The following is a 23413-nucleotide window of genomic DNA, read 5'->3' as shown; positions in this document are numbered from 1 at the left end:
TTTACTCCTTTAACCTATGACTTGTCTGCTCTTCTATATCACTTTTACTTTCTCTTTACTCTTTTTCTTCTCCCTCCATAACTTATGCACTGGTGTAGGAGCTCCTTCTATTTGTGTGTTGCTTTCATTGGTTAATTAATAAAGAAACTGCTTGGCCTGAGAGGTGGAGAAGACAGAACTGAATTCTGGGAGGAAGAAAGCAGAGAGAAAGAGAGAGAGCCGCCATGGAGCCACCAGGTCAGACATGCTGAATCCTTCCTGGAAAGCCACAACATTGTGGTGATATACAGATTATTAGAAATGGGTTAAATCAAGATGTGAGTCAATAAGAAGCTAGATATAATGGGCTAGGCAATATTTTAATTAATTAATAATTTAATTTAATTAATACAATTTCTGTGTGGTTGTTTTGGGTATAAGCTAGCCGGGTGGCTGGGACAAAAAGCAGGCCCTCTCTCCTCCCTACAATGTACATTTATTTAACACTGTGATCCATTTAGAGGTCTCTTTTATCTGAATCTGTCTTTATTGCATATCTATAATAATTTTATGTCCAGGCACACTTTTAAAATGGTAAGCAGCTTGGTCACAGCAGCCCTGCATGCTGGTTCTGCTTCTCTTAGGGTTTCAATATGACAGAGGTAGTTCACTGCTAGCTCTGGGACTGACAGGTGGGAACTGTCCTCAGCACTCAACTCTGGGTAGTACTGTGTAGCTTATAAGCACTTTCTATCAGAGTAAAATGCAAATCTGCCATGCAGAGCACTGTGAGGCCTGGAAATCTCTCTGTGTTTGGTGGCAGGAACTATCCGTGCTCTCCTGCCTGTGCATTCCTAGCAGATCCAATTCTTTCCTGCCCAGGGTGAAAAATATCATCGTTGTGATCGCCACACACAGTGGATTACTACTGGGAATAGACTATTGATAGGGCTAAATACGTAGAATAAACAAATGAATGAGTACACACAAAATTACTTACACATTATGTGATTTCATCTATTAAACTTTCTAGAAAATACAAAGACAACAGAAAACAGACCAGTGAATACTAAGCCAGGTAGATAAGATTAAAGAGGGGGAGTTAGTCTGAATTACATGAGATGCTTCTGGTGATGAATATGCTTATGACTTTTCCATATATGAATATGTTTATAAATTTATGGGCTTCTCATGTGATCAACATCTACTTATGCTGCAAAGATACGGAACTTATTATTATACCTCAGTGAAGCAGTTAAGCACAGGGGAGAAGTCAAAACAAATGCTTCCCTGAAACAAATTAAAATCTAATTTCAACAAAATATGAAATCAGTTAGTAGGACAGAAAAGAAAATAATCTTGCTGATATCCCTAGGAACAGAAGAAATTTGGGGTAGAAATTTACCTGGAAAGGTGGTCCTATTTCCTTGAGAGATTCATCTGCATCTTAAAAATAGTTTCACAATTGGATGATACAGCAGTTGCTATGGAGACTGTGCATTTGAGACAGAATGGTAGTGCATAAAAGTCCTAAGTTTAAAACTCCCATACTATGGGGCTCCATGTCTCCATCACCTGCTGGTCTGTGTTGGGTAGAAAAAATTATTTCTTAATGAATTTAAAAATCCTTTTTAAATATGTTTTCAAAAAAGTATCTTCTCACTAATTGTTAAAATTAAACACCCTGGGTATGTAAGAAACGTGACATTTTAACTGAGAAGAAACGGAGTCTTAGAATTATAAACTATATATAAGGAATTGATGTGGGAAACTGCGGTGACTTCTATTAGACCCGCCCACAAGTGACAAGTGCCTTGTGTGGTAGTAAACGTTACCCCGTGAACAGGACGGATATGACACAATAGTTGAACTCTCATTGTTTACAGTCCTGGGTTTGAATTTTTTCTACACCAAATGTATGATATTCTCCCCCGTTAGGTACTTCACAGAATACACCTAGGAGGCACACATATTCGAGGCAGTGAAGAATTGATCTTCTACCACACAAGAAGTAATTGTTACATTTTTCCTGGATCCATGTTTGAACCCATTATAGTTATTTCAGCCTCCAGAAGTGAAATATCTGTAAGTCTTTTTGGCTAGACATCAACCATAGCCTCAATCAAAGATATTTTTACCATTTGGTTCACTTGTTTTAATTACACCAGGTGGTTGGGATATTTGATTTTATTGAATCTACTAGATTTTTCTCAAACCCACATAAAAAAGGTCATAAAATTGAACTTAAACATGAGCTCATTTCTAACTCGAACGGTTTGAGACTGTTTCTTTTTTGCTCCTTCTATTTGTTTCACTTCCAAAGGACAATGAAGTTAGAATTGTGTTTGGAGTACCCTGTCTTCAAGTTATTGCTGTGATTATGGCTATGTGAATTAATATCTTTTCTGTTTCTTCTACGGAAAATTTATCCTTATCTTTCTAGTGTTTAATTCTCATCTGGAAGACAATTTCACCCTCGACAAAAAAGCTTCTGTTCACAGACCACATTCCCTCTCAAGAATCATTCTAAAACTTAAGCTTCTCCCAACTCTCCCATGCCTCGTGGGATAAAGGACATCCACCAACAGCCGGTCCTCTTTAGCCATGTGGCTTGCCTGCTCCAGTGTCAGTGATGGCTAGGCTTTCCCAATCTTCTTAAGGAAGTGGCATTACTTCAACCGCCCACAGCCATCGTGTTCCTTAAGCTTTCTTAGAGTTTTCACAAATCATTGAGAACACTGGTGCTCTTCCTTGACTCCAAAGATGTACTGAGTTTTCTGACTTCCTTAAAGAGAGCTATTCATACCCGTTTCCTCACCTGGCTGTACACACTTCTCTTTTTAAACATGGGCTAGAATGGGTTGCACAGGTCACACACTGCTTTGCTTAAATAGATTGCCTACTCCGACAAAGTTGCTGAACTTCTGTATTCCTCTTTGACCAGACCCAACTAAGTTCACCTACCGTTCATAAACTAACTGCCCCGCACCATGTAGATTCTCTTTTAGGAACACAATTGTCAGTGTTCTACTTTGAATGGTATTGCAGACAAGGCTGTGGAGACTCTAGAATGATGCCCTGTCATTTCCCCAAGTTCTCCTGAATTATATAGGATATTAGAGACCCTCAGTTGCTGTGCCAGCTCCTGACCCCCACCCAAAAAAAAGTCATGTCCAAGCCTGTGTGAGGTTGCATGGTCATGCATAGGAGTGATGTCACTTCCTCTCCTGTCTCTTCTGGGTACTCAAGCTGTAAAACAGTTTAGTAGAGCAGGAAGTGACAGTGCCATATACCCATTCCCATATAGATGCTTTCAACGGATGACAAATCTACTAGAGGAAATTACCAAGGTAACTGCGGATTCCAAACAATCAACTTTCTCCTTTTATAAGGCAGGAAGGTCTAGACAGGTAAAGTGCAGAGAGAAATTGGAAAATTGACTCAGCACTGTGCTGAGTGTATTGTGGTTAATGGCGGCGTTCAGTTTTCTTGTACCTACTACTTAAGCTATAATAATCGAATTCATAAAACTTCATTTGAACTCCTTGCAATCAATTTGTTGATGACTTGGGAGTATCATGAACACAATGCAAATCACTGTCCATTGAAAATAAGAGGGGATATTCAGAAAGCTTTACGTGACTGCTAATTATTCACATGCCTTGTAAATAGTAACCCATGCAATTCTCACAATACTTACAAAATACTAGTATTATACTCACAACCTCAAGACCAAATTTTCACAAGTAGTAAGTGACAGAAAGCAGGACATTAGCTCTAGAGTCTAATCCTTAGCCAAATTGTGCCCATGACTACGGTAGAGCAACAGCATCCAGTTAACTCATTGTTTTGGGTCCCGCAGCCACAGCATTATGCATAATAGTGTATTCCTTTTCAATTGAGAAGCGATAGAGAAAGTGTACTTCAGATACTGGGTACTCAAACGTGTTGTCGCCTCACCTTTTCTAGGAAAGGCAGTTGAACACTTACCTGAGATTTGCTGTTTGAGTGCTTGGTGATGGATTTAGTTAGAGTGACCTAATTTCTGTGACTTGAGAAATCATGGTAGTAAGAATCCAATTCATGATATGTCTAAGTTTTTTCCTTGAAATTCAGAGATTTGGCGATTTCTCTTTCAACAGAGTAGTATTGTTGGGAAAGTTTGGCATGTCTTTGTGAATGTAATTAAATAATTGTAAATTAAGATGATATGTAGGCAGTTTGAATGGACTCCCCGGGACTTCTAATTAAGCTACTTATTGGTTTGCCCACATATTAATTTTGTTGCTGATGTTTCCCTCTACTGCTTTTAAAGTAAAAAGGAACTATTGCAAGGACACAGAATGGACTCAGAACCATAATAATTTGATCACCACTTAATCAAGAAATTACATTTCAGGCACATATCTACTTTTTGGAAATTATCCAAAGAAATCCAAACCCTGGCTTGAAAGTCCAGACAGACCTTGCACTTTCTAATGTTGTGATACACTGGTAATTACATTAAGGACATGTATATGCTATTCTAAGCTGAAGTAACTTGTAGAAAAGTTGCCAGCTAATTGGTTATATTTTTACTATGTTGTTTTGTTCATTCCTAAGAAGTCTTCATTTCCCAAGTCACAAGTGACTTACGAAAAACAAAGCTTCCCAGAGTAGTGCAGGTATGTAAGGATGACTATCAGTACTATCCTAAGCATTCTACCAATTAAGGTAATTATGATAACCTACGCTTTTATTTAAAAGGCCTGTTCTTGTTATATTATCTGTCTTTTATCTTACAACAAACAATTTACTAAAGGATTTGAATGTTTGTATTTCAAATCATCTTTTCTCAGTTTTTTTTAAAAAAAATTACATTTATGTATTTGGGGTGTGTGTGTGTGTGTGTGTGTGTGTGTGTGTGAGAGAGAGAGAGAGAGAGAGAGAGAGAGAGAGAGCAGGTATATACTATGAAAAACACATGAAGGTCAGGAGAATTTACAGGAGTCAGCTCTCTGTTTCTACCATGTAGGCTCTGGGATCACACTCAAGTCTTTCAAGACCCAATGAGTCACACCACTGGTTCCACAATTCTCAGTCTTAATACTGAATAATACAAACCACCATAATGTAAATCTTTTGATATTGTTGCCTCCATCTCAATATCAAGTCCTGAAGGCATTGGTATACCGTTGCATTTTTTTCTAATATCTATTACTGCTCTTACTGATTTCTGTGTGGCAAGCTTTCTTAGTTTTTCTGAGGTAATATTTTTTTATACTCTAGTGAATCCAAAGAATGAAGCAATGACTGGACTATGCCAACAATCCAGGGTACTCATGGCAAGCTTCTGAAATAGGAATTCATGTTCTCATTTTATGCTGAAGACCAGAGTACAGTTAGCTAGTTGTGTGGCAAAACCTTATCACTTTCAGGGATAGGGTGTTATGTCTGGCTTGAGAAGTAATCATAAATACAAAACTAGAGTGAGCACATGTGGTCTTGAGATGGGACTTTACATTTGTCAGAACTGTTACCAGTGCTGTGATCAAGGGGTTTCACCAAATAAACATTCTTTTTGTCTCCTGTACACAAACCAAATGGCTTTTCTGATGTTCCGTGAACTAAACTTACGTCAACACTCAGCTTTAATCTCATACTTCCTCCTCACATCTAAATTTCCAGAAAAAAAAAGTTGGAGTGACTGAACTTTAGTGTTTGGAGAATGAGTTGAAGCCAGAGGTTCTATGTATGTATCCTGATGTCTGCTCCAAATGAGACTTTAAGGCAGACTGTATAGGAAAGAAATTTGATATTAAAAGAAAATGTGTTCAGAGATGTTAGTTAGTTTAGTGTATAATGGATTTTAGTTCAAAATAATCTCATCTGCTTTGTTTGGAAGTCCAAATCTCAGACCATGATGCCACACTCAGGGTTTTTCTTTCTGCGATGACTGAGTAAGGATGTGGCACTTGGTTTCTAGTTAGAGCTACAGAGTAGGAGGTCACAGACAATAACTAGACAATGAGATTTTCCATTGTCGTCACACACACCTAACATCGAAATGATGGTGCAATAGAGCAGTCCCCTTGATATTTCCACAAGAAGAGATATCAAAAGACTATACCTCATAATTGCCTTGTGGATACAGGAAATATATCAACGACCTGTAAAGAATTATTAACTACTGTTCTATTGCTCTAAAGAGACACCATGACCAACGGAACTCCCACAAAGGAAATCAATTAATTGGGAGCTTGCTTACAGTTTCAGAGGATCAGTCCATGATCATCATGTCAGGAAATAGACAAGCATGGCACTGCAGCATTAGCCACGATCTTCACATCTTGATCTGCAAGCAGTAGGGTGAGACAGACAGACAGACTGACAGGCTGACTGATTTGGCCTGGTGTGGGCTTTTAAAACCTCAAATCCCACCCCTAGCAACACATTTCCTCCAACAAGGACAAATGTACCCCAACAAGGCCACATCTCCTCATCCTTTCCCAACAGTTCCACTCCATGTTAGCTAAACATTCAAATACATGAGCCTATGAGGGTCATTTTTAGTCAAACCACCACAATGATCAAAGACCAAATTAAATTAGGACATTGGTATGATTGCACAGCCTGTGTCGTAAGAGTGTTGCCAATCAAGTTTAATTGTCTCCACTTCCTAGGATGATGCAAGGGAATGGATGGAGGAAACAAAATCTGGACTCTAACTACAGAATTCAGCCTAGATCTAAAGAGGTGGTACTGTCAACTGATGTTTTCTGATGGAAACATCTTTCTACCATGTACTATGCAGGGCAAGGAAAACAAATTGTATAGTTTAACATTTCTCTGAATGGAAAAAAAACAATTATCTCTTGAGCAGTTGTGACCACAAATCAACCACCATCTAGTTCAAAGGAAGCCCACAGTAGTTATGCCAAGGAATAAGTGTCTTGTTTCTCATGCTCCCATGTGGCCTATTTCTTGCCTGACTCTGGGGCTTGTCATTCAGCCCTCCATTTGCAATTCCCATGTCTTGATCTCATTGTTTCTTTTATTGGGAAGATCCATCAAATTTCAGAATTATGGCCTCGATAGTTGTCTAAAACATGAGCATTGAAAATATGTTTTGGAGTCTTCTTGTGGAAAAGTCCTCTAAAAATTCCCCACAGCACACTCCTTCCTAAGCATAAGATTCTTTATTCTCATGAAATTTAATTATGACAAATAGAAGGTAAGATGAGACATCTTCCTGCTCCGGACTTCCATGGGAAACCTTACACCGTGCTTTTAGAGTATAAACGTTCATCCTTAGCCTATCATCCCTGGGTGACTGCATTAAGACCCAACTTTGTCAAACTTATAGTTGGTATAGTTTGTATTGTCCTTTAGAAGAACAAGGGACCTTCTATACTTATATTACAGCATATATAACTTTTATTATCAACTTTTCTACTTTAAGGTATGTGTTATTAATTCTTTCAACATAGTACATTATTCTAATAGGATATACTTCATACACTAGCATCTTGTATATGACCTTAATTTTGTGTTCATTAATTTTTTGTTCCTTTAAAGAAATACCAGAAATGTCCAGTTTACAGAGAGAAAGTGTGTTTTAGTCCACGGTTTCAGGAACTTTACATGAACAAGAAGGTCCATTGCTTTTTAGGTGGTGAAGAGCACATCACAATCAGAGAATATGGTAAAGCAAACCAGGGATCTGAAAGCCAGTGAACATGAGAAAAGGGTGAAGACTCCTCAAAGGGACATACCCCAGTGATCAAAAGAGGCTCATTAGACGTTGCCTCTTCACGCCTTACCTCCTGCCACATGGGAGACCATGTCATTTCCATTGTGGATTTGGTGGTGCATATGAACTGCAAAACCTTCATATTGAGTAGCACTTTGTATAGAGTTTTAAGATAAATATTTTTCTTTTTGAATTTTGAAGAAATGACTCAGTCGTTGTTTAGACTAGACAGGCATTGTTGAAGCTTTCTGATATTATAAACCACTTCTTTTCTTGTAGTCTTTGTGTTTTCTAGAAGATTTTACTTTCATTCATGAAATTCTAGGGGTTTAAGACAGTGTATTTGGAGATCATCTTTCTGACCAGGTCCGGTTTAAAACAAAACTTGAACTGAAACTTGATGTAGATCCAAGCTTTTCTTTAAATTAGTGATCCTTTTGCCTCAGTTTCCTAACTACTGAGATGGTAGGTGTGAGTACTGCACCTTGTTCTATGTGCACTCTACCTGGGGATGTGTGGCTTTAGGCTTTTAAAGGATTTGTTGTGTTCTATGTGTGAGGGTTTACCTTCTTTTTCTCAGTCCATATTCTAGGAGTGTTACTACATAGGCAATGAAAATCTTATTACTGTTTTTATATCTCCATAGTTTGGTTGTATTGTTATATATTTAATGAGATTTCTTTGCCTTTTTTATTACAAATGTAATTTTATATCTCAAGTATTTTTCTTGTTAAAATTTTAAAGACACTCTATTCTTCCGTCTAATTCTAAGGCATCTTTTTCTGTTGCTTCTCCTGCCTGATTGTCCTTGTACATTAATACCACTTTAAAGACATTTACTGTTTTGTGTTAGCAGGGTATTGATAGGAAGAAGAAATGAATACATAATCAGCCTGACACTTCTAGTAATGGGATCTTTCTGAGCAAAGTTTATGGTGAAATACAGCTGGAAATTGGATGTCACCAAAGCCTAGTGACAAGTTATGTTTACATTTATTTAATTTCGGTATTTCTATTACTTTGTGCCATTCAGTGAAACAGCTCCAGGTTTGAGGAAGAGCATCAGGAAAGCTATAAACAGTGTCTCTCCGTGTTCGCTAGGGTATCTGATGTCATATTCCCTCTGGGTGACATTATATGTGCACAGATAATGTTTACCAAGAGAATCAAGCACCTGTGTAGCCTGGCTTTAAAAGCTGTAGTTTCTACAGTCATGGAGACTTCAATTCAAATACCACTCCAGTATTTATTAACAAAGAGACTTTCTTTAAGGTTCCCAGTTTCTCAGACCTTCAGAATCTTCCTCTGTAAAATGGGATTAATGACTGTGTGCACTTTTTAAGCCTGTTGTGAAGATTAACTTAGATAATGGAGTTAGTGTACTTAGCTCAGCATCAGGTTTGGAAGATACTGAGTAAGTGACAGCTGTTATTATTTTAATGGTGCATAATTATACTTTAACAAAAACTGTAACACCTTACAGAGTGGCAGATTGTCTTTAGTGAATCAAAGCATACATATGCTTCTAAAATAAAGAAATGTAAATGTATAAGCTATTACTTGATCATAATAACTATTTAGTTTGTAGTAAAAGAATGAATCAGAGAAATAAAACTTTAAAAAATTCATTCAAACATATAGATGTACCAAGGTCCTGTAGAGATGCCTAAAGATTCTTTACATATATATATATATATGTATGTATACACACACACACATACACACACATATATATGTGTGTGTGTGTGTATCTCAAAATAAAAAAGGTAAATTTGTATCCTAAAGACTAAGGCATGAGAACAATGAAAACATAGAAAGTGGTTGATCTCACTGTCCTTACTGTCTCTCTCTTGGAGCCACATAGAATGGATATCTTAAAATATTTCTCTAGAATGTGAATAGGCTGTTTGAGTATTGGAACCTAAGTGTATGTGTTGAAGAAATGAAATGATTCTGTAATATGTTGAGTGTTCACTATATTGTATATGTGAGTATGCTGTGACATAATACTCTTGTACCCTGTAAAGATTCATCTCTCCTATTGGCTTAATAAAATGCTGATTGACCTATTGTTCAGGCTTATTACTAACTCACTCTTACAGCTTAAATTAACTTATAATTCTTATCTATGTTTAGCCACGTGGCTTGTTACCTTTTCTTAGTAAGGCATTCTTATCTTTCCTCCATTGTGTCGGACTGGTAACTGACTCTCTGACTTTCCTCTTTCCAGAATTCTCCTGGTCTGGGAGCTCTGCCTATACTTCCTGCCTGGCTACTGGGCAATCATCATTTTATCAAACCTATGTAAATTACAAATCTTTACAGTGTACAAGAATATTATCCCACAACAAGAGTGTGTTTGTTTGTGCTCAAATGTTATCCATATGTGGGTGTAATCATATGTATAATATGAATGCTTATACCTACTGTAGATAAATAATACATTTGGGTAAAAATTTTGATTCATTTTTCATTTATTTAATTTCAATTAGAGTGAACATTTCCCTTTAACTGAGATTTTTAAATCAAACTTTGAAATAAATATGACGCTATGAAATGAATATGTCATTTTAAAGAACTAAAGACATTCCTTACAGTAAAGATTTCACAGCAAAAGAAGTGAGTGGAAGGGCTTAGGGTATAACATGCCTTGACAATATTCTTCCCCACGTTAATCTGAAATCAAAAACAAACAACTAATTTGTATATTGAAGACTAAGGAATGAAAGGAAAAACACATTGAATGTTGTTTATTTCACTGTCCTTATGGTCTCACTATTGGAGTCACACAGGATGAATATTTTAAAATATTACTCTATGACATGAATAGCTTGTCTCTGAGCACTGAAACTTTGTGGATGTGTTGAAGCGATGAAATGATGCTGTAACATGTTGAGTGTTCATCATGTTTTGTGTGAGTGTCTTTGTGTTCAAATGTTATCACTTTGCTAATTATCTGATCTTGAACATAACATCATCTTCATTCATCTAAACTCTCTCAGTCAGCATTCAAGTTTCTAAAAATGTAGACATCCTTTACATCTCTTATTATACTATTGCCTAGTATTTTATGTTTATATTTAGGTAAACTTGCCTTATACATTTATTTCCAATTATATTTTCTGATGATACATAAAAAGGTGACTTTTAAAGAGAATATTTTTTATTATAACACATTACAATTCTTTTCATACTTTGCAGTCTCTAAAATAATTGTGCTAAGGATTGTTCAGGGTATTTTGTTTTGATATTAAATAGAGGCAGATTTCTTTTTCTTTCTATTCCTCATTTGTTTATAATTCTTTTTGTTTATTTATGTACCTCCTAGGACTTCATAAGATAGCTAAGTTTTATGTGTTCAAATTTTATCCTCTTATTTATAGAATTATTTAGAAAAAACCATTTATTTGTGTTCACTTTGCTAAATTTTCTATGATCCTTCATAAAACTTAGAAAAGAAAACCATGGTTCTTTGCATGGATCAGCAGATCTTGCCTGCTAACCTTTTACAACTTTCTCAAACCAGAAGTGGATGGACCCGAGTCACTCTGTTCTGTGATCTGGACACAGCCACAACTTCTGTTGTTGCAAGTCCTTTCTCCAGGTTTTTCCCTCTTTTGCCATATCTTGGCATAGCTGGAGCTGTCTTATCTCCTGTGGCTACTTAGAGTGGCTTCATTAATGATCCTATCTAACTTGCCACCCACCCTTACTTGACCAGGGCATGCTCATTCTCTACAGAGCATATCTTCGTTGTAATAATATATGTGATTGTTTTTCATTTAACTTACACATAAAACATTAGAAAACAGTTTGCTACTGCCCCTTCACAGGTTACTCAATTAGCTTTCACCTTGTTGCGGAACCCAAGAACAGAAAAGGAATATGGTTGCACTTGTGACTACAGCTCTAATCTGAGAAGGGGTGGATTGATAGTTGTGTTGGAAAATGAAGGTGACTGACAAGGGGCCCAATATGACTTGATTTCGCTGCTACTAGGTTAAGTGCCATCATTCCTTTATGTGGGGTCTTTGCTAGATTTGAATATCTTCCCCAAAAGTTTATGTGCAGAAGTACTAATCACAAAATTCATATAGCGTTGGTGTTTTTAGGTACAATGATTGAAAGATAATTTTGAGTGAAGGAGATCATGAAATTGGGACCCACTGTGACATCTGTGACTTTATAAGTGAAGAAAAGACTCTTGGCCTTGCTCACTTGCTGTTCTCACCTCAAGATGCGCTCTGCCGTGTCATGAGCAACAAGAGAGCCCTTCCAGAGGCCGAGCAGACACCACTCTGCTCTTCTGGCCCCGAGGATCCCAGTACTGTAACCTACACAATTTTATTTCTAGATTACCTAGTTTTTGCTACTCTCTTGTATCAACAGCAAACATGCAGAGTCAGCCTGGTATGAGTTTAATGTTGACTGTTTCTTTGGTTCTTTTTTTATTCTGAGAATATTTTTCTGCCAGACTGGGAGTAAGTTAAGGCACATAAGGGATATCTATGTTCTGGATTGGACCCCACTTTAATAATTTTTTGTGGAATGCCATACTTGCTATACACTGGCTCTGTGGTTAAAATTCCAAGACAATATCTGGTTATCATCTGTGTCCCTGTTGAACTGTAAACTCCATGAATGCAGTGGTCATGTTTTATCCTCTGCACTCGGCAAGTTGCCTGGAAATTTTCAGATGCTCCATAAAATTTGGTTGATGGGATAGCTGAGTAAATAAATGAACTGTATTTCTAACACAGTGGTAAAGATGTGTAAAAATTATAATCACGTGACGTGTTCCGTTATTTTCCAGTGACAATATATGTTATTAGCTTGCAGTTCTGATGATCGTCTTGAAGTGTGGAGCTGATTGTGAAAGATGTTGGGGAAACATCAGGCAAATGTGATTCATCAAAGTTCAGCCAGAGATATTTCAAGTGGAGCCTTGCCTGTATTCTTCAAGTCAGAATATTAAACTTTCAGAAACCACATGCAAGAGGCTACTGGCAGGTTTTTCATATATTCTACAATAGCCTTTGCACCTCTCCATCCCGAAGCGATAAACCTATTCTCTGTGGATTTACCTGGATGAAAACCAATCAGGCAACTGTACAAACGCTACAAACACCTGCACATCAGAAAATGTAACAGTGCCAGCACGGAATAGTTCCTTCAGTTTATCTCAAAGAATGTTCCCAGCTAATCCTCTCTTGGGGCCATAGATAAACACCCTGAAGCTAATACAGTCTTAACATAAATTAAAAAATAATGCAGAGAAGACATTTTAGACCATGTGGTACTTTGTTGCTTTTGGATTTCTACTCTCATTTTGTAAGTCCCATTGTTGAAAACGGAGCATTCTCAAGTTATTGTTCTGAAGAGGCCAGTAACCTCAGCACTACAAACGGTTGTAGATTTCCCCCCTTTCTTCCCTTGGTAACAACTTTGAAAACCCAGATGCTAAGCTATGGAAGAGAGTCCCACATAGAACCTGGCTTCTTGACAGATCGCTCAGGTGGCTGGGCTGCTAACTGCTTTTCCATCTGAAGGTTGGTTTCAGATCCAAGATTTAATCCTATATTTAAAATATCTAGATTCTTGACATATTGTCGTTTCAAAAAATGGAATGGTAGAAAAATGGTATCCAAGGAAGTGTTACATGTTCTGTATAATATATATTACAGTATTTTATAATATGATAATACTATTATTTGCTTTTGCACATAACTTTATATCTGGAAGTGAGTGTCATTGTAAATATAGAAATAATTCCAGGATTCTATAGTAATATATCTTTTTATTCTTAGAACTGTCAAAATTATCCATCTCTTTCTGACATTTCCCTCTGCTTCTAAGAGTACTGGTGTCATCCATGGAACATCTTTGTAAGAGGTCATTTGTTTTCACATAGTTCTTATTTGAGGGCACAGAAGATTGAAAGATCCAGAGGACCTGGACCCTTGCTATGACACAGCCCCTTAGATGAAGACATGCGAGCAGTCAGTAGCTTCTGAGGGACTGAGAATCAGTTTTCTCCAGGGACAAGCTCCATAATTGGCTAACCAGTCCCTAAGTGGTCAGCCTAAATACATGTACTTACTACCAACATTAACTGGAATTTGGATTTATTAGCGTGTGTGTGTGTGTGTGTGTGTGTGTGTGTGTGTGTGCATGTACATGTGTGTGTGTGATGTGAGTGTGTGTGTGTGTGTGTGTGTGTGTGTGTGTGTGTGTGCTTGCCAGTATGTTGGAGAGGGCTACTTGTTGGTTACTGGCAGCCTGGCTATCTTAGACCTGAACTAATCACACAAAAGCTGTATTAATTAAATCACTGCTTGGCCCATTAGCTCTAGCTTCTTATTGGTTAACTCTTACATATTAATTTAACCCATTTCTATTAATCTGTATATCACCACGAGGTCATGGCCTATGAGCAAACTATAAGCATGTCTCTCTCTGCCAGCAGATCCGTGGTGTCTTTCTGACTCCACCCTTTTTGTCTCAGCATTCAGCCTAGCTTTCCCTACCTACCTAAGTTTGCCTTTGCTATAGGTCCAAAGCATTTTCTTTATTCATTAATGGTAATCACAGCGCACAGAGGTGGCTCCCACAACACCAGTGATGCTTTAAAAAGAAGTGGTGGATGCATTTGCGGGGGAGTCGGAAAGGAACAAAGACAAATTGTGGCATGGAGAGGAGGAAAAGTTGTGTGAATACGAGGTACCCATGCATGAAATTCTCAAAAGCTATCAATTTAAATTTAATAAGAGTATACTTTAATTAATTATTGAATTTATAATACTTAATCTAGAAACTAAGATGATGCAGTTTATAGATTTTTTAAAGATTAATTCATTTACTATGTATACATACATAGTATACAGTGTTCTGCCTGCATTCCAGGTCTCATTACAGACGGTTGCTGAGCCACCATGTGGTTGCTGGGAATTGAACTCAGTGCCTCTTGGAGAGCAGTCAGTGCTCTTAACCTCTGAGCCATCTCTCCAGCCCCCTACAGATTATTTTTATGCCACCTTCTTTCCTCGTGTGGCAGCGTTTTCATTCTTTTTATTGTTTCTATTTTTCACTGTTCAGTTTTACAATTTTACAAAAAACGATGAGTAGAATTTAGACAAAGGCTCCATCTCTAGAGTGTATTGGTGTTTTTCAGTCTTTATTTCTTTTTTTTTGTCAGCATTTCCTGTTGTGTTTAATGCACGTTGAAATTTTAAGTTTCTTCCTGTTATTTGACGTGAGATATATTTTCTTATTTCTCCATCTATCTATCAGGTACTCCATGAGGGTTTGGTAAGCCGACTTACTAAAACTGCTAGCTGTTGGGTGAACCTGCGTTTCACTGGAAAACACTTCAGAAAGATGAATAACATCCAGCGCCTGGCAGCACATGCCCAGTGTATTTCTGAGTCTAGTATTTTAGATACTCTGATTCTAAAGAACTAAATCACATCAATATATTTGGTTTGATGCGAGAGACACCAGTGTTCTTAACTGTACTAAGTTGGAAAAAGAGTCTAAAACGAAAAAGTGAATTTGAATATCTATTCAATGTCACTAACTCACTACGATTCTTCTCATTAATTATTATATACTGTCATCCTAATATTTGTTGCCTATTTAACAAATGTGTAGCTACTGCTATTTTAAAACTATGGTAATATGTTGATAGAAAAAAACCCTAATCTTCTGGAAGTACATCAACAAAAAAAGATATTTCTTGAATTGATGGAATTATGTGCAGGAAGAGAGGATCCCAGAGGACCCAGAAGTAAACAGTAATAGCAATAACAATACAGGGGCTGACAAATTGTCTAAGAACTTTCCATAATGAATTTCTTGAGTCACATAAACCTTACTCACAGCTACATTCAAGGAGTTCAAGGTTTATTGGGTGGATTTGTTGCTCTTACCAGAGGGATTGTATGGTATACTTCACATAATTATGTGAAGTATGGTATACTTCACATAATTCTTTAACTTGCTGTATTTTCTTTCCTAAAATACGTCCTGACACTCAGAACACCAAACAATGTCAGAGGGGATACGTTTCAGCATAGGTAGCACAGACTGCAGGGTATTGCTTGGTTTCTTTCCCCTGAATGAACTCAGTGACCACCCTGTCTGCTTTCCTTCTGTACAAATTAGCTTTCTGTTTTTCTTTCCCCCACTCTCTCCAAGGTTAAGCTGTTGCTTGACAGAGAAGAAATAAGTAATTCAATAAGAATGCTGTGTGTGACAAAGATGTGTGATTTTAGCAAAAGTAACTGAGATGTGTGATTTGGATCAATGCTTATTCCGGAATCCTGGGGCATTCGGAGGGCAGCTGAAGCAGAATCCTGAGAGTGAACTACCTGCAATGCTGCCTTCTAGGTTTGGAGATCAATGTGTTTACTGTGGTGTGGCTTAAATCAAATACCTTAGCACCTTCATTGATTCTGAAAGCATCTGAGTCACTTTAGACAATCAGATACCAACAAGATAACCATGAAGAAGTGTGAAGACACGAAGTAGACAGAGGTCTGTGGCCTGACCCTGAGGACATCTGTGCAGTAGCTTCTCTTGCTAATGTCTTTCTGAGCTAGTTGTGTTCCATGATTTAATGGGAATGGCTTCTTAAAAATAAGAGAAGACAGTGACATAGTATCCTTGTTTTATGCCGACTCTATATCAGCTAGAGCCATCTGAGAATAGGGACTCTGGAATGAGAAAAAGACCCCATAATATCTGACTGTAAGCAAATCTGTAGTTTTCATGATTAACGATTGATGGTTGTGGATTCAGCTCACTGGGTACTAGGTCACACCTGGGTAGGTAGTCCTGGGTGGTACAAGCAAGGAAGCTGAGCAAGCCGCAGAGAGGAAGGCAGTAAGCCACACTCCTCTGGAGCATCTGTTCCTGGCCCCACACTCCTGCCCCGAGTTCCTGCTCTGTCTTCCTTTGATCATGGAGTGTGGTGTGGAACTACAAGCTGAAATAAGTCTTTGCCTCCCCAAGTTTTTTTCTGGTCATGGTGTTTTGTTATAGCAAAGAGATACAGGGGTTGGATAAATTATTTATGCTTACAGGTATAGATATAAACAACTATCAGAAAAGATGTTGAAAATAAACGAGAAGAAAAGCTGCAATAATTCAACCTGGATCATTAGCCAAGATCCATAGAAACATAAGTTCAGATTACAAGTTACCATTTCCTTGTTACATTTATTTCCCAGGCTCTGTCTTCTTCTGTTCATTTCATTTCTGTAATCTTACATTTTCCACTGTCTGCCCTCTTTATGTCCATATGTTTTCTTCTATCACACTGATAAAAACGATCCTTAACTCAATTTAATTAAATCAAAAGCGTATTATATTCATTTGACTTATTAATATAATTGTAATAAGATAACACCCATGGTTTTAAAATAATTGTGTAATAAACACTTTTCACATCTTATATTTTTCTTGAAGTTTGTCTTGTCTATTTTAACAAGACAGATTTCACATACTTTAAATTCACCTGCTCAAAACATACAGTTCAATAATTGCTTTAGTGCATTTAAAAAATTGAGAAAACATCACTGGGTAAATTTTATAAAAAGAAAGCATTGCTTAGAGTTTTAGAGGTAAACTCGAAACTCACCATGGTGAGGATGACAGCATGCAGAGACAAGATGTTGGAGAGGCTGATGAGAGCTCTACAACCAAATCCACAGGTAGCAGGAAAAGAGAAACAACCACTTGACTCTAAAGTCAGAACCCTATGTCTGGAGCCACCAAGTTTTTCTGCTTAATGGACTTGAACTTGGTTTTCTCATCCAAACACATTTTCATTAGCTTTCTCTCTTCAATGGTTTCATTCACTTCTTCAGTTGTTTTTTTTTTTTTTTTTCAATTCCGTTTCACAAGTTGGAAGCTTAGCAGGGTAGTCTCTGGTCCTGAGGTCACAACTTCCTTTTTCTATTTAATATCAGGCCTTTAAAAAACTTTTGGAATCTCCTTCAGCCCTGGACTTAGCTCCATTATACTTCCTGGTGAACCTTCTCCTCAAACTGTACATTTTGTATTTTTCCTTGCTTATCTTACCCCTTTTCTCTATGCTACATCCACATAAGAGTGGCCATTAATAACCAAATGGCGCAGTTAATACTAGACTGTTTTGAAATATACTCTGTGAATAACATTAACCCAAAACTTCCCAATCAATCCTCAGGAAGATTTTCTGAACAAGAGCAGAAAGCAGCCACATTCTTTGCCAAAATTTAGGAATAATGATCTCTAGGCCACTTATTAATATTCTTCTCTTTGGAAACCTCTTAGTCATGCCATCATAATCTACATTGTACTCAGCACAACTGATATCTACACTCTTCCTAGCATGGCCCATTAAGGCCTGCTTTAATATTAAACTATTTTTCTAATCCAAGATCTGTATTCTGCCTACAAGAGCATGGTCATGCTTGTCACAGCAATACCCCTCTCCTCATCCTAACCTCTGCCTTAGTCACTGTTCTATTGCTGTGAAGAAATACTAAAATTACAATAACTCTTACAAAAGAAAGTTTTTAATTCAGGCTTGCTTACAGTTTCAGAGGTTTGATCCATTAATATCCTGATAGCATACAGAGAGACATGGTATTGGGAATGGGGAAACATGAGAGTTCTATATCCGGCACTTACAGGCATCAGGAAGACAAAGGACACTGGATCTGGCTTGGGCCTTTGAAACCTCAAAGTCTAGCTCCAGGGACACACTTCCTTCAACAGGCTATACCTCCTAATAATGTCACTCCCTGATGACAAAGCTTTCAAATTCATGAGCCTGTGGGAGAGATTCTTACTCAAATTTCCACAGGAGGTCTATGCGGTTTCATTGATTAATCTTCAAAATAAGGTAACCTGTTCCTGGTAGTATGCTTTGTTTTGTTTTGTTTTAAGTGAATAATGTATGGTGACTACTTTGTTTTCTGTCCACTCATTACCAGGTAAGTCCATTTTAAGTGTTTTTACATGGGTATATGTTTATAAATATATTTTAGGAAGTTGGAACAGTACAAGATTTTCACATGCATAAATAATTATATTTTAACAATGTTATATATCAATTCATCTGTCATTCAAGATGATTTAAGTAGAACCCTCACTTTTCCTGAGGGAACACAATATATTAGGTGTGTATCTTCTAATTGTTAAATGTTATCATTTTACTATCTCTTTGAGCAAGGTTTTAACAGCTTTTTACCTTTTTTGTTTATTTTTTTATCTAATATTCTCTTCAAGCTTCTAATTTTAATGAAACTTTCCAGATAAGACACACACTTGTGAGTAGAATAGCTAATATCTCTTTACATTTTTTTGTCTTTCCATAATGATAATTAGTTTTGGTGGTAGGGAAAGATGGTTGTCTATTTCTGTCAGGGTGAATTAGAAGGCACAGAAATTTCTACTATTAATTTGTTATAACACATAATTCAAATATCAATTGATTAAATCCGGCATTCAGCTACTCTGTGAGCATTTGTCCACCATGATTCTCTCATTGAATTAGTTTCATATGAAATTATCTTTGTGTTGGATGACAAAATGCAAGCTTAAACATAAACCATAACAAAGAATCATTATGAAATACCAGATGCTCTTTTCAATTTTGGATGCTGAAATGAATGCATGTCAGCCAAGGCCTTCTCCCTCTATACCTGATTAGACCAGCTACTCATAATAGATGCTTCTTCCCCACTGTTTTTCCATATTTGGATAGAATTGTTTTTGTTGTTGTTCCTGTTTTGCTTTGGATTCTTTTTTAATAGGAAATTATAGTGACAAATAACATATGCCCTTTTCCCAGGTATAATGGATTCACAAATGTATTGGAATAATCCTTGTGCTAATTGTAAGACCATTTCAGGAATTCCAAAAATAAAGTCTAAAAGAACAAAAGACCTGAAACTTTTCTTTATATCATGGGAACCAATTTTATTAATAACTGAATCTGTCATTGCTCCTTGGAGTCATGCCACTGCTGTGCAACTGCAGTGTCTCACTGTGCTTGGACATGTGGTTGTATGGCTTTGGCCAAGGGGGTGATAGAAATACAATCTATGTAGTCTTAAGAAAAAGGGATTTGGGCATTTCTGGTGCTATTGTTCCTTTCCACCATGATAGAAACCTGATTGTATGCTCAGGAGTCTGTTGGAGAAAGGGTGATTACTGAAAAGCCAAGTAGTCACAATTCTCACTGCCAAGATAGAATATAACAGCTCACTACATCCAGATGTCTGGCCAGACTTGCCTAAATGTCTGACCCACAATCTAAGAAACATCACAAATGTTTACTATTACTATTAAGTTTTTAAAGTCTTATGCAATATAAGTTTTATCATAGCAATGGCAAAATGATAGCTATTTAAATTTTCAAATATTGTCATTCATAGTCTTAAGAATGACATGGCCAGAATGTCTTCTCATCTACATAGTAATACCAGTAGCAGTTAAGGTAATTGATATCTGTCTGTTATGTTTGGTGACTCTCGTGGTGAATTTGGTGATGATGTCTCAGATAATGGAAACTTAGCATTTAGATCAAAAAAGAATGGTTAATGCTTTCTACCTCAACTGTTCAGACAGAAACATTTTGGTAATAGCTAAGTCTTATCCTAGAGTTCATCAACAGGACTCTTCAAAATATGGATAATGATTTTGATGGCTATGAAAATAACGTATTATCATTATGGGAAATGTATTACATTTGATATTTCAAAATTAAGGTAACTCTATAATTTGAGTACTCAGAGATGATACATAGTTGCTAATATTTAATGTACTTTAAGACAGTATCTATTTTTTGTGTATAAATTTGTTTAACACAGTTGCTTTGTGTAAGATATTTTTCTTCTTTTTACTTACTAAAAATGATAAGTGGAAATTACTGTGGCAGCTCTTTATCACAGCTCAGTAGATTACTATAAATTATGCAAGTATTCCTCTTCATTTTGTTTAATTTTCATGTTTAATTTTCTCTTTTATATTATTTTATTCCATTGCAAGTATAAATAATGTATTAGTGAATGTTGATGGACTCATTTCTGCATATAGATAGCTAATGTAACATAGAGTTCCAGAAGTGTAATTACTGAGTCATAGGACATAATACTGAAGGCTCAGGTCTAGGTAAGGATTGTTTTTTATGGGTTAAATTAATTTAATTTATCATTGATTCTTTTTGATTTTATATATAGTTATTTAAGCAATAATGTTGACTTGATCATTCATGATCACAATTGTTCATATAAGTCATTGCATTATCTCCAGAGACAACCTTGGAAGTGTTTCATAATCTTTATTTTGTTTCCCCTTTCTTCAAAGACACTGTCAGCTATGACCTTAGTTTTGGCTTCTATTTATTGTTTTCTGTAGTTTCATTCTGGCTGAAATCCAAATGGAATATCCGGTTTGGGAGAGATAGTTCTGGGATGGGGGGGGAGAAAAATAACATTTATTATTTACTGGAATATAAATATTATATTTAGGGGAGCATTTTCTAAATTTTCTAGGCTTAAAAATGTACCTATCAGTTGAATCTACAGCCCCATCACCTAGTGCTTTGTAAAGTTTATATGCATGCATTATACTAAGACAATATCAGAGATGCACAGGGAAATTGTAGTTTAAAAGATATTTACTAAATAATTTTAAGAACAATCTAGTTAGAAAATTGAAATAGTTTAAAGTAATAACATAGTTATTAAAAATACTTAAAATAAACTCAGTAACATGGGAGAGATTGAGAATATATTAATTAAAAATAATTTTTATAAAATATCATTTGTAGTTTTCAGATAGCATGGTACTAATATTTATTAAAATTAGTATGCAGTTATCTGAAATTAAGACATTTTGTGTGACAGGATTATGATTTCTTATAGAATCTTTGTTTTCATTCCAGGTTTCTTACTTATATGGTCTAAACAAGAGAATATGCGTACTGAGTGTGATATGACATTCTAGGTTTATGGGTAATGTGCATTTACTTTTTGATGCCATGTCTTTAGACTATTCAGGTACTTCTTTTCTGTTCTGATCCTAGGTGTTTATTGAGGCTGACAGGTGAATTACCACCAAATGACTCAACCATAGCTCCTGGGTGAATATGTACTGATTGTTTGCCCTTTTCCCCATGTCTCAATTTTAACACATACATCATAAGTATTAATCAATTGATATGTGAAATACCTGAAATATGAAATGACTGCAATAATTTCAACTTGCAACCAACCCCCCTATACAATGGCAAATATCTGTAACTCATTGAATGAACAAAAACGACCCACGCCAACTCTTGGGAATGTGGGCTTTGTGTTCTTAAACTTACTTCCTGCTCTCTGGGGTCGATGGCATCTTTAGGAAATCCTGAAAAGAAATTTGGGGTTAATTGTGAAGTCCTGAGAGAGGTAGCTTTATCACTTGTTGTTCATTCTCTGTGTAATTGAAAAGTGCAGGGCTTTTCTCAGGTCCTGGCTAGAGTAGTCTGTGAGGCTGGATCATCTCAGCTAACCACCATGAAATTGTTCTGAGTAGTTTGAAGTCCAAAACTGATCATTACATGTTGTTTTTCAACTTAGTGGTGTTGTCATAATTTTGGAAGAATCCTCATTGTGGGGTCCCATCTTCCCTTTGGAGACTTCAAAGGTTAGGCATGGTCATGGTTCACTGCAGAAAAATGATAGAGACTCAAACCAAAAATCATGCACAGGAAGGCAGATGAAACCTATTTTTAGAATTAGTTAAATTATCATATATTACTCTATATGATAGTTAATATCATGACAAAAAGTTTAACACACACGCATACACACATATATACATATATATAATAAATTTTGAGATGATGTTTATATATTAAGGAAAACTACTAAGAGTAAATATAAAGCCAAAAAAATTATGAGATTAGTGACAATAAAATTGTTTTTGAATATTTGGGTTTTTTTTCTGTCCAATATCAGGTGGCTCTTCTGACATGAGACAGAAATTTTTCATTTCACTTTCACAAGCATGCTTAGGGTTAGAGAAGGAAAGAGTCACACCCTAATTCCAAATCCAGTTTTAATCTTTAACTAGATCGGGACTACAAAAAGGCCATTTGCTTTATATGTCTGTAGAGAATAAGAGAAACAAACATTTGGGAAGATTTATGAAATTTTATCCTGTTGGAAATGTGATATACCAATAGTCCAATTTACTCTTTCTCTTGAGATATTTTTTTCTGGATGATTTGCCTTTTTCTTCACATGTCTCATTTGTTCAGTGGTCTTCAGATTTTTTTAGCTAGATGCCTTTTATTCTCCTGAAAAGATAAAAAAACAGCGCCCTTCCCCAGCCCTAATTTTTTTGGGAGGTTTTCTTTTGGCAAGTTATATCTGAGCAAATGAAAATAATTTGCTAGTTTTATAGGTTAGCTTAGATTAAATGGCCATGCTGTTTGAACTATCACATTGTCTAATTGAGAGATGTCTCTTGTTAAAATAGAATCTTTATCCATTTTGATGTCTTCCCTACATATTGTTCTCCTGTGAAAACAAAAACAAATGTCCTTCCCGAATATAACACATGTTCTAATTTCTAATTTGAGGTCAGTATATTTTAAGTATACTGGCTGATTTAATTCTGTTGTTGTTTTTTTTCTACTATTAATATCTCTCCACAGTTGTT

Source organism: Myodes glareolus, chromosome 16 (genome assembly GCF_982192425.1).
Source record: "Myodes glareolus chromosome 16, mMyoGla1.1, whole genome shotgun sequence".
NCBI classification, from domain to species: Eukaryota; Metazoa; Chordata; class Mammalia; order Rodentia; family Cricetidae; genus Myodes; species Myodes glareolus.
This window is presented reverse-complemented; position numbering follows the sequence as displayed.